Source organism: Chlorocebus sabaeus, chromosome 20, assembly GCF_047675955.1.
Source record: "Chlorocebus sabaeus isolate Y175 chromosome 20, mChlSab1.0.hap1, whole genome shotgun sequence".
Lineage (NCBI taxonomy): Eukaryota > Metazoa > Chordata > Mammalia > Primates > Cercopithecidae > Chlorocebus > Chlorocebus sabaeus.
The window spans coordinates 88,246,616-88,259,471 of record NC_132923.1 but is presented as its reverse complement, the minus strand read 5'-3'; the positions used below and the strand labels follow the sequence as shown (position 1 = coordinate 88,259,471).

General features: G+C 42.2%; 1 protein-coding gene across 4 annotated transcripts in view; it reads right to left on the bottom strand.

The window, feature by feature from the left end:
- The window catches only part of LOC103224854 (AGBL carboxypeptidase 4), a 1,478,618-nt gene that overhangs the window by 22,369 nt on the left and 1,443,393 nt on the right, over positions 1–12,856 (bottom strand). The gene's annotated exons all lie outside the window — the stretch shown is intronic.

The following is a 12,856-nucleotide window of genomic DNA, read 5'->3' as shown; positions in this document are numbered from 1 at the left end:
ATCTATCCTGAGTGCATCTGCACTAACTTAATTAAAAAACCTCAAAGAGTCTGGTGGCCCTAGTCTGCTCTAGGGGTCAAAGAACAGTTCAGCAAAGATGATCCCTAGGAGCTGACTGCAAAACTCAGCTGAAATCTGGGCCATTCTGTGGATGAGAATTGGGGTTCAGTCTTTTTCTGGGAAGCATCAAATCCTGGGCTCAGAACTTAAAAGACCCACTATAGGGTTTGCTGGAGGGACAGGACATGGGGTCCTCCACCTTTAAAAGAAGCCCACTCTCCTGCCCTTGTGTCTTCACCCCTGATTAGGCCTGAATCTGAAGCACTTACATGGATGAATGGTATGAGCAATGTCCTGTGAATCAAGAGACCTATATTTGAGCAGCAGCTTTCACCAAATGCTGTATGCCTTGGGCAGCCTTGGGCAGGTCACTGACCCACTCCTGGGCTTCAATTTCTCCATTTAGACAATAAAGAGGAATTGGCTTGCTTCACAGTTTCACCAAAGAATGACTATTATTATAGTGACACTCCATTATAATACCTGATTATTGGCCATTTCCTTGCATTTATTCCTCATTTTGAGACATCCTTGTTATATTTCAAGCAAACCAGCAATGAATCCCATGCCTAGGAAGGGTGTGATGATAAACTTAAATCCCAGTCTTTAGGACCCTCCTGGCTCTAACATTTTATGATTTTTTTTTTTTCTGCTCTGATGTTACTTTCTTTTTTAACTGTTGTTTTGAACTGAAAACTTAGGGAATGAAATTAATGTTGATGATCATGGACTATTTTCCAGGCACTGTGCTAGTTTCATTTATTACAAGCAAGGTAGATTTTGGTATCCTTGTGTTATAGGTTAGAAAACTGAGGTTCAGAGATGTCACCTTTCTAATACCACTCAGTTAGCAAGCCGACGGTTAGGACTTAAACTCGGGTCTGTCCTACTACAAGGCCTGTGGCTTGAAAAATTATTTTTATGCTATAAGTCTTTATTGTTTTAACTTTCTTAAAATTAATTCATTTATTCAACATTTATTGAGTACCTGCTGTATAAGGTACTGTACTAGACGCTATGGGTTTAGAGATGAGAAATCAGTCTGTTCTTGAGCAGCCTTTAGAGAAGATACGTAAATAAAAGTTGCAAGTTAGGACAATGACACTATGTCAGAGGGAAATAAGGGAAGTCAGGGTGCAAAAAGTGGGATTTAGTATTGGAGACACCCTGGAAGCTTGTTAGAATAGGAAACACCTGAGCTGAATGGCGGGAGTAAGATCGTCTTTTTTTTTTTTTTTTTTTTTTTTTAACTGAGATAACTCTTCATTAAACAAGTTAGTCAACAATTAATTCAGAATCTATGATGTACCAGATACTTTTCTAGTTTCAGGAACACAATTGCGTACAACGACCAACTCTTGTGGAGCTCACAAGGGAAGAAAGGCTGTAAACCAACCAACAAATACAGTATAAGATTGAAATCCAGGTGACTTGGAGGAAAAGTAAGACTTGGCCAGGTAAAGTTGAATGGCATGAAACGGCATCCTGAATAAAGGCAGAGGCATGTGCAAGCATGCTGAGGCATGACGATCCCTTCAAAGATGTTTGTCATGGCTGGAATATCTTCTAAAAGATGAAGAAGGAAGAGAAAAATGCAAGCACAGATCATCATGAATGCCTTGTGTGATGTTATGAGTATGAACTTTCTTCTGCAGATAATGGGAAGTCAGGGGAGGGTTTTAAGAGACAGAGACACAATGCTCAAATTTGTTTCCAGGGTGATTTCTCCTGTGACCCTGGTGAAGGGGGATTTGGAGGGGACCCAGACTACAGACAGGAGGAAAGGTCCTGGTCCAGGGAGAATGGCGAGTGGGCCTGAGCTCAGGCACTATCAGGGGAGTTGTGAGAAGGACAAAGAATTGGAAATATTTGTCTAGTAAGAAAGACGATACTTGGGTGCTGGAAGAGGTGACTAGACTAGGAAAAGTATCAAGAACAGCATACCAGGTTCCTGCCTTGGAGAACTGTGTGGTGGTGTCCCCATTGACCTTGGGTAGGAAGTCTAAAGGTGGCAGGGAGCTCTGTGTTCCCTAGAGTACTTTCCATCCCACCTTTCTTAGTAGTAATGCTGCCTAATTTTATTTTACTGTACTGATGTGCCAAGTGGCTATTATGATTCCTATAGTGAATCTCCATTAAAAGGACCAGTTACTGCAATTTTCCTGTATCTAATGCTCTTCTGCGGATATGTCAAGCAAAGCTGACAATGATCCCACTCACAGGATGGGTATGAGGCTGGCCTTAAACTGCCCATGAGGCCAACATATTTATCCAGTCTTTAGGACAGAATATGTTTTCTCTGGAACTTTTCCTTTCTCTTCCATTCTCACTCCCCCACACCTCTGACAGGCCAGCTGGCCTGTCTGTCTGACTGACTGCCTCCTTCTCTTTCATATATGCTAATCAGTATCCACTGACTGTCAGGATATAAAACATGCCTGTTCCATGTCTCACTCCATCCTGCTCCATTTTAGTAACAATAAGAACAAGCATATTATATCCCATGTGCTCATTCATCCCATGGACAACAGGATTTCTTAAAACAGTTCTATGCCATTTGTCATGTTTCCTCTGTGGCAGGGCCTCTGCCCAAAAGACTGTTCCAAACCCCCTGCCTTGTTGCCTCTAAGTAAGTAACTCCTACTAATTCTTCAGACGTCAACTCCACTGCCACTTTTACAAGAGAGCCATCCCTGACCTCTGGGCTGAGTCAGTCTGCCATCCTGTACTCTCCCAGAACTTCCTGGCACTCCTTCACAGTTCTGTCACAGTGGTAACTTTACATTGTATGTGTAATTTTCGATAAATATCTATTTCTTTTTTGTTTTGTTTTGTTTTTGAGATGGAGTCTTACTCTCTAGTCCAAGCTGGAGTGCAGTGGCACGATCTCAGCTCACTGCAACCTCCACCTCCTGGGTTCAAGCGATTGTTGTGCCTCAGCCTTCCAAGTAGCTGGGACTACAGGGGCACGCCATCAAGCCTGGCTAATTTTTTGTATTTTAGTAGAAACAGGGTTTCACTATGTTGCCCAGGGTGGTCACAAACTCCTGAGCTCAGGAGATCCTCCTACCTCGGCCTTTCAAACTGCTGGGATTACAGGTGTTAGCCACTGTGCCTGGCCAAATACCTGTTTCTTTCACTAGGCTACCAAGTTCTGTGATTGCAAAAATGATGTCTGCTTTGTTCACCATAATTTCCCCTGTGCTTAGCAGTGTCTGGCACATTAGGTGTTCAATTAAATATTTGCTATGTGAAACAATCAATATTGCTAATGGCAGGAATTTACATTAGCTTCTGTTTCTTTTCTTCTTCCTAGGCCAAGATTATCTCAGGATTTCATGAAGAGGAGAAATGGAGGTCATTACCTAGAGATTAACGGAGAATTTGATTGTGAGAAGAAAATTGTTTAAAGAGCAGGGGTGGGTGTGGAGGCAAATGTCAAACACTCCAGAAGGTAAAGTGAGCTGGCTCTTCCCCTCTTACTCCTTGGAAAGAGGGAAAGCTCATCAGAGCCAGGACCCTGGAAAAGCGATGTGATGAAGAGAAGGAGGCCCTGAATAGCACCATCTGAAAGGCATTTCCAAGGAAGCCAGGGATGTGACTCTGTCTTGGTTGCAGAGATCAAAAGGTTTTGTGAAGGAAGCAATGGCTCTCTAGCCCCCTTCTGGGTGGATTCTGGGGTAGAGGGATCCGGTTCCTTTGATAACTGGTTAGTTATAGCTATAGGGTGAAGCCAATTGAGTAATATTGGTCTGGGCTTCCAGAGACACAAGATCTTCTTGAACCATAAGCTCTCCGAACAATGCCCCACCTAGGCAGAGCAGAGAACCCTGAACTTTTGCCTGGAGAGAACAAAGAAGTGCACGTCTTGGGAGCCACCAGACCTGGGACTACCCATTGGACCCCTAACCTCCACTGTTCTTGGCCTGTCTCTCTTTCCCATTAGACTGTGAGTTCTTTGAGGACAGAGACTAGCTCTTCTCCATCCTTGTTTCCCTAGCCTAATACACCATCAAATAATGCTGCGGAAAGAAAAAGTAAAGGAATAAATAAATAAACCTTAGATAAGTGGTCCATCTACTAATCCTCAATTCCTGATTAGTAAAATGAGAATAACAATAGCTACTAACAAAAGTATTGTGTAGATCATATGACTTAATGAATGTAAAGCACCTGGTATGGAATTTAACATAAAACAGATAATCAAAAATACATTATCCTCTTTGTTTTGACTTTAATCACACATCCTCCCTTTAAGTACTCACTGAACTTTAGTGACTTTCATATTTTCTAGCCTTAACTTGACAGTGCATCAGTGGTTAAAGAATCATAAAATATCAGAGCAAGAGGGCACCAAAAGTGGACATTTGTCTTACTTTGTCTTGTTTTATTTTCCTGCTCTTAATGTATTCCCTCTCACACACATCATTTTCCTGTATTGAGCCCCCAATCTCAATTCCGTGCGTGACTCAGGAGGAGCTGACCCCATTCAGACTCTGGGGATGGAGTCAGCCCAATGGTGGCCAATCAGAGCACTGATATACCTCTTTCCACAGTGATTAGTGAGGTATGGCATGGCCCATACCTGACTCAGTTCTGGGACTTGTGAAACAGGGAATTACCCTTACACTGAGAGTCTGGGATATCCACCAGGAGCTTCTGGCAGCCAATTTGCTTCTAGCAGGGGAGAGCTGGTTGAATAATGAAGCCAATGCTTAAGAAACAGTGCTGAGGGGTTGAGGACAGAGAGCTTCAGACTAAGCCTTGATGATGCTGAGTCCTTAGATCCAGCAATGCCTGAAACAAGTATCCCTTTGGATTTTTGAGTTTTATGAGCTAATTAATTTCCCTTTTTATTTAAGTCAGTTTGAGTTGGGTTTTCTGTCCCTTGCAACCAAATTTTGGCTAATACAAGATGTTGGAGTTTGTTTCATCACACCTCTTAATTTTACAGATGAGGAAGAGATTTGCAAATCACATGAGCAGTTTTTACACACAACCAATTTTCCAAATAACTATATTGCTTCAATTCCTTTTATCCTTACTGCTGACCAGAACAGGGACAGGTTGTTCTTATACCTGAATAGGGTCATAGAATACTGATTTTGGTCACAGAATGCCTCATCTTTCTGTAACAGCAAATTTTTACATTCAAGTCCTTGGGAGTCAGTTTTGTTTTGCATTACAATGTTTTTACCCCCGAGCAGAACTGCTGATGGCTATCCTTTTCCTTCCACACAGCATAATCAGCAGCAATTAATTACAATCACAAGGAGACAGCAGAAATGAACAGAGCACTAATTGGACAGAAGTAATCAAAATCTCCCTTAGCCCACAGTTAGTACCTGTATGCAGGAAGATGTGAGGAGGCACGTGCATGTGTACACACACACAAACATACACACACCCTACAGTCAACCAGGGAATAAGAAGAGGATATAGGATGAGCATCCTCTCTCATCAGCATGGTACAGTAGAAAACAAATCAAGGACTTTGGAGTCACAAAGATCCCACCACTAACCAGTTGCTTAAACTTAGCTTTCTCATTTGTAAAACAAAGATACACAGACCTACTTCAAAGTGGATGAGAATATTAAATAAGAGTATTATGCGTAAAGCACTTTTTACTGGTATGTAGCAGGAACTCTATACCTTCTAGTTCTTTTTCCCTCCACATCAAACACCTTTTGTGGCTGGTAGAGAATGAAGACCTAATAAGATCGGAAATTTTAGACCCTCGGATGTTCTTAATTCAGCCTAACCAATTTGATCATCTCCCCTAGACCCTCTGCTTAATCCTACACCATTCCCCTTTCCCAGTCTCTGCCCCCTGTCCCACATTCCTGCTTCCTCTTGCCTCTTTGCCTCTTTCCTCTCTGGGTTATCAATTCTGGGAGGGCAGCTTGGTATCCCTGTTGCCCCTCACGGGACCTGACACACAGTAAACAATGAGTGGACATTTGTTTAATAACTATTGATGGAGTCTGTGTCTGTGCTTATGTTCTCCTTCCACCCGCAGCATCCAGCCCTTCTATCTTGGTCTCAGTCTTAGTCATCCTTCACGGCTTAGCCTAGAAGCTACCACCTCCTCCATGAAATCTGTGAAACTTGTCCCTGGGACCACTATCCCCTCCTCCGAACTCGGTACCTCTTTCATGACACCTGCAGCTTTTTATCTTGTGTTATAAAATTTACACAGGTGTTTCTTCTTCACTATGACCTCGAGTTTCTTCACTCATTCATTCAACCTCTTTGAGTTAGTGTATGCTAGTAACTATAGATACTGAGGCATCAGAATGGGTATGTGTCCTTGAGATGCTCAGGTTCAAATTAGTACTTGAGCATAGCAACTGTGTCTGACTCATCTTTCAACACCCCATGCCTTGGGCCACTGTGGGTGATCCTCAAATACTTGAAAATGGCAATAGGCAGCCTATGAGAAGGCATCTGAGTCAGAATACTGGTGAGTCTTGTGAGGTTATAGAAGGCCAGTGAGCTCCCTCAGGTTGGACACAAATGCCCCTGGGTTTTCTGAAGGAAAATATTTTATATTATGGAGAGAAATCTGGCTCTAGATCATGCCATATACTACGTACTCGAATCAAAAAATCCCTGAATAAACTGTGACTTGGTGCCCAGGGATATACAGCTTCAACAATTTACCTGAAGAAGCTCTGACTACAGTCAGGCCCAGCTTTGCCACTGGTTTCACAGTGATATTGAACAAGTCATTTATCTTCTCTGGGTATCAGTTTAGCTACCTTAACTTTATGCAACCAACAATTATGGACACCTACTGTGTTTCTGGCACTGTGCCTAGTCCTGGAAATACAGAAATAACTCATATATGATTAGCAATTTTGAAGGAACTAATCTAGTAGGCAATATGAAAAGGGCCATCAAAGAGAGGTGTTGTAACAACTCTACGTTGTGTAGCTCTCCTTCTTCCTTTCTTTCTGGATAAATTCCCAGGCTCCTTTACCTGACATCAGGTTTCTTGTGATTTGCCACTGCCTACCTGTTTAGTTTCTCCTCCACATTGACCCTGCACCCCATCCTGGCCATGCTGTAGTGCTAGTCATTCCCTAATGCTCCATTATCATTCACGTATTTGCCCATGTAGTATCACTCCAAAATTCTCTACCTGCTAAATGTATGATGATCCTTCAACACAAAGTGAAAGTGCCATAATTGAGGTGTACACAGAAAGAGCATCACATTTGTAAAGGAAGAAGAATTCTAATATTATAGTTTTTTAAAAACTTCTTTTATTCTTTTCTTTTTCTGTCTTTCTTTTTCCTTCCTTCCCTCCTTCCCTTCTTTCCCTTCCCTTCCTTCCTCTTCTCTCTCTCCTTTCTTTCTTTTGTAAAAGGAAGAGATTGAATTAGATTAACTCTACCAACGCTGTACCACCCAATGATCAATGATGTAGTAATTACGTAATCTTTGTACTGGGTCTTTGGACCTCATGATCACACTGTCTGACCTGTGCTTCCCTCATGGTGTTTGAAAATGTCCCAAGAGCCAATTAACCCATATGATGGTTCATTTCATGTGTCAACTTGACTGAGATGCCTAGACATTTGGTCAAACATTATTGTGGATATGTCTGTGAGGTTATTTCTGGGTGAGATTAAAATTTGAGTGAGTAGACTTAGTTAAGTAGATTGCCCTCCCTAATATGGGTGGGCCTCATCCAATCAGTTGAAGACTGAATAAACAAAGAGGCTGAGAGGGCATTCCCTCTCTACTGACTACTGACTACTCGAGCTGGGACATGGGTCTTTTTTGACTTTTGGACAAGAACTGAAATACGGTTCTTCTTGGGTCTCAAGTCTGTTGACTTTCAGATTGGAACTTGCACCATCAGCTCTCCTGTTTCTCAGGCCTTCAGCCTTAGACATATCAGCTTTCCTGGGACTCCAACTCATTGACGCAGATTTGGGACTTCTCAGTCTCCATAATTGCATAAGCCTATTCTTTATAATAAATGTCTTTATGTATATAATCTCTTTACATATATATATGAAAGCAGAACCAAAAGGAGATATATTGATGTAGATATGGATATAGATGTAGACATAGATATAGATATTGATATTGACATAAATATTCTATTGGTTCTATTTCTCTGGAGAACCCTGACTAATGCGACCATATTGCAGGCCTTGGGCTTGGCTTTCTGAAGAATGTTCCTCTCAATGGTGAGTAAAATTTCAAGTCTCCTCTACCACACCCAACTTTTCATTTCCTATATTCTTGGCTCTGCTGTTGATTATTGTTTTCTCGCTAGAGGAAATATACCGTAAGATATGGGAAAGAACAATTTCATAGAATCCTGCTACATGGAGCTAACAGAACCCTTAGAGATAATTAGGTTTCTTATTTCAGAGCAGTGAGGTGCCTGTCCATGGTTCTGTTCTTTGTAGACACTTGTGGAATGCCTTCCTGTTACTCCAACTCTCTCTTCTCCTCTTATTGAAGGCTTAACCTCCCTTTTAGACCCAGCTCAAAATCTGCTCCATTTAGAAGGTCTTCCCAGATTCCCCCAAGTTTGAATTCATTGCTCTGTTTTCTGTATCCCCACAGAATTCTGTTCATATCTTTTACTTAGCTTTAATTTGTTTTATAATTGGAGATAGATCAAGAGGCAGGTTAGGCAGATGGGGTACCAGATATTATTTGTAGTGGGATAATAAAGCATCAGTAAAAACAGAACAAGTTGGAGAAAATTATGTTCATCAGAATTCTTCACCAATATGTAACTGGAAGAAAATTGGAGACTCAGAGAGATAAGTAACTTCTTCTCAAATAATTCAGCTAGAAAGTAGCTGAGCTTGGATTCAAATCCAAGTCTGACTTCAAGATCCATGCTCTTGTTGGTTATTCATGCAATAATTTGTGTAAAATGTTAACTGTGTGCCAGGTACCATGCTAGACACTGGGATGCAAAAGTTCAAGCCTGGTTGTTTAGGGTTATGGCAGATAGTGGCAAAATACAATCAAATTCCTTGTGTTAGTCTTTGGTCTCTAGGTCTGAGACTTCTGTCTCACTGGGTGATTTCACCCTAGGATACTCCACAGCCAGTTCCACAGCTTTCTCTCTTTCCAAGAGCAGACAAGACGCTTTCTTAGAATAACCCCTTTGCCTACCCCAATATCTTTGGCTGTGCCCACTGTGGAAAGAGAGCCAGGCTGCTGCCAAGTTCATTAATAATTTTGGCTTTCTGGAAGAAGAAGTTGGATTGCTTTGCTCTTCAAATATCAAAACATCCAATTAACACAGCTAATTAGCATCACTAGCAGCAGTCAAAAGAAGGCAATTTAGATGCAGAATTTCAAAGGTTTCCTAGTTGTAGGCCAAGGCAACCCATCTCATGCTAATGACAAGAGTTACTCACTTAGGCAGTTCTATAGCAGACATCAATTAACCACTGGGCAGAGATTGGCCTCATCCCTGAGTCATTTGTCTAATCAGAACTGTGAATAGAGAAAAAGAGGCAGAATGAAAATGGAGAGAGGCAGAGAGGGAGAGAGGGAGATGACAGAAATAGAGTGAGGAGGTCCGAGAGAGGAGAGAGAGAGAATTAAAAGAGATAAACAGAGAGGAGGAGATACAGAGAGTAACAACACACAAAGACAAATTCTCAGAGAAAGTGACAGAGACAGAAAGAGAAACAAAATGAAAAGACGACTTACAGATAGATAAACAGACAGCCAATCAGATAGGTACATAGAAAAATACATTTCTTAAAACATACAGGAAGGACAGAGCAAAAAGCTTCTAGCCACCAGTAGCTCCGGAAATGTCGATGCTCATTGGGAAGCCTTAGCATTCTGATCTGTGAAGTCAGGCCTAGCTGTAAAAGTTTAAATCAAAATGTGGCAAAGCTTGGCTGCTGTAGTGGAATTCAAAAGAGGAAGAGACCAGGAGACTCAAACCAGAACTTTTCTCTTCCCTTCTCACACTGACAACTGGATTTCCTATGAGCCTTGATTTGTCTGTCGAAAGTCAAATATGCAGCCAGCGCTCCCACATTTGTGTACTTTCTCCTGTAAATTCAGTGAGCTCAATGATCAGGCCTATCATCAGCCAAGCAGGTACTGTTTTCTCCCTCAAGAAAAGAAACCAATGGATCTCCTACTGAGTCCACCCCAGACATGACTTTCCCATCTCTCCTTCTCTCCATTGCACAGCCTCTACCCCATTCAGGCCTCATGGTCACGTCGCTAGGTTACTGCAGCAGCCTCTGGTCTCCTCTTGCTGCTATCAAATCCATTCTTATCACTGCTGCCAAAGCCATATGCCTAAGATGCAGAGCTGACTGTGTCCCTTTCTGACTTAAACCTTTTCAACAGTTCTGTACTTTCCCTGGATCAAGTCCAAACCCATTAACTGTTGTAGTCAGGCCCTCCATCTAGGCTCCTGCTGCCTTCTCCTGACCCATCTCTCCCTTCTCCCCATTCCTCACTGACACCCTCACCACACTAGATGACATGGGGCTCCCAGATGCTCCACACTGTCTTCACCTCTGGGCTCGTCCTCATACTACTTGGCCCCTGCAATGCCTCAAATCCCTGTTCATTCTCTGTGCCTTTCTATGTCAATGCTTTTGTTTCCATACTTCCCCTGCCTATCAACCTGTTCTTTGTATTACTTCATCTCTTAACCAGCATGTATACCAGGATCACAAAATCAAATGTCTTCAGAGGATAGATTCATAATGTAACTATGTGCAATGATAAATATGAAACAATAGAAGGATCAGTGACAAGTGAGACAGTAAATGCCATGCTCAAAAACCTCAAGCTCAAAACTCAACCAACCAACCAACCAACTCACCAGCCAACAAAACATTTTCCTTGCCATACCCACCATCTACAGGAAGGAGTCAGCCATGGGCCACCAGTTGATGACTGTTGATGGCCTTCATCTGTAACCTGACTCTGAGCTTGGCTTGGCCCACAGGGTCTTCTGCGCCTAGACTCCACTTTGAACTCTTGCTATCTCCATGCATCTGGCTCCCCGTTCAGGGGAATTTTCACAGTCTGTGCTGTCTGCTCCCCTTTGGACCTCACAGGGGTGTTCACTGTGTGTAAATAGCTAAAAAGAACACTAACATTTACAGTGAGTAAGCCAATCCCATCATACACCTGGCCCAGGCAAGATGTTATTAATCAGTATCGTAATGAAGCCTAATTACAGCAGATGATGCCTCCTACCAGGTAAGGCAATGGTTACAGATGGGAACAAACCAGGAAATCACTGCCCTCTCCCAAGAGCTTGCTCCACTGCAGCACTGGAGGTTAACTCTGGTGGGACTGAATGGCTACAGTGACCAGAGTCCAGCTGAGGGCCCTATTAGCAGTAAGAAATGACCTCTCTCCCTACCATCAACATAAATGCAGATGGGACAGGAAGTGGAGCTGGGCTTCTAGTTGGGAGTGGCTTATGGACCTTCTCTTCCAGTTGACATTCTGTGTATTTCCAGACATGACTGGGTCTCCTTGTTTCCAGTATCTACCCCTGAGTCAGGCCTTGGTAAGGCATTATAGTCTTCAAAACATGATATTTGATTCCTCAACTTCTTGTTTTTTCCTTTATTCCTCCATTTACTCCTCTTTTCTCTTTATAGCACTCAAGCATCCAGGGTCCCTCCCAACTCCATCTTCTATTGCAGTTCAGTGGGTTAATAGTGCAGGCTGTGGAATCAATCCACTCTAATGTGAATTCTGACCCTCCACATCTACCAGCTGTGTGACCTTGGGAAAGTTATTTTATTTCTCTGGACTTCAGTGTCTCATCAGTTAAATGAGAACAATAATCCCTGTCTTGTCTTCTTCACATGGTTGCTTTGAGGTTGAATTGGGGAAGCCATCTAGGGCAGTACCTGCCACATAACTGACTGCCCTCTCTTAATCCTGCAACTTCACTGAGAAGCCATTAGGGAGGAGAGGTTCTTGTCCCTTGCTAATTGCTCCTTTCTTTACTCGGGAATGAAGTATAGACTTCACAATGCTCCCATAATCATACTAAGGGGAAGTACCCACTGGTCTAGGATAACTCTAGCTCCTTCTGCATATACCATCCACTACTGTTAATACAGCAATTTCCTCATGCTACTCTCTTGCTTAAGAACCATCTCTGGCTCCCTGTTGCCTATAATCTAAAACTAGAAATTAGTATGATGGCATTTAAGGCTTTCTATAATCTGACCCCAAAGAACTTTTCCAACTTTAGTTCTTAAGCCTCCCTTGTGTGAACTCAGCATTCAGGCCAATTTCTTCACATGCTCAGTTCTATCACTGAGCCTTTATTCATCATGACCCACTCTTCACAATGTTTTCCCTGTTTTGTAAGTTCCTTCACTAGACTGTGAGGGTAGATGCTATTTTTTAAAATTTCAATATCAATAGAGCTGATAAAATTAAACTCTCAAAAAATAGTTGCTAAACTGGACTAAATGTCATCATTTCAAATACTTCTTCTCTCGTAAGTTCCAGAACAGATCCTTTTGGATGGTCTAATGTAGTTGAGTTCAGACTCTGAAGCCAAAAGACTTTGGGTCAAACCACTTTGATGGTTAATGTGATGGTTAGTTTTATGTGTCAATTTGGCTGGGCCATGATACTCAAATATGTTATTCTGGATATTTCTGTGAGGGTGCGTGTGGAAGAGATTAACATTTAATCAGTGGACTTTGAGGCAAAGAGATTGTCCTCCATAATGTGAGTGGGCCTCATTCAATCAGTTGAAGGCCTGAATTGAACAAAAGACTTACCTCTCCTGAGCAA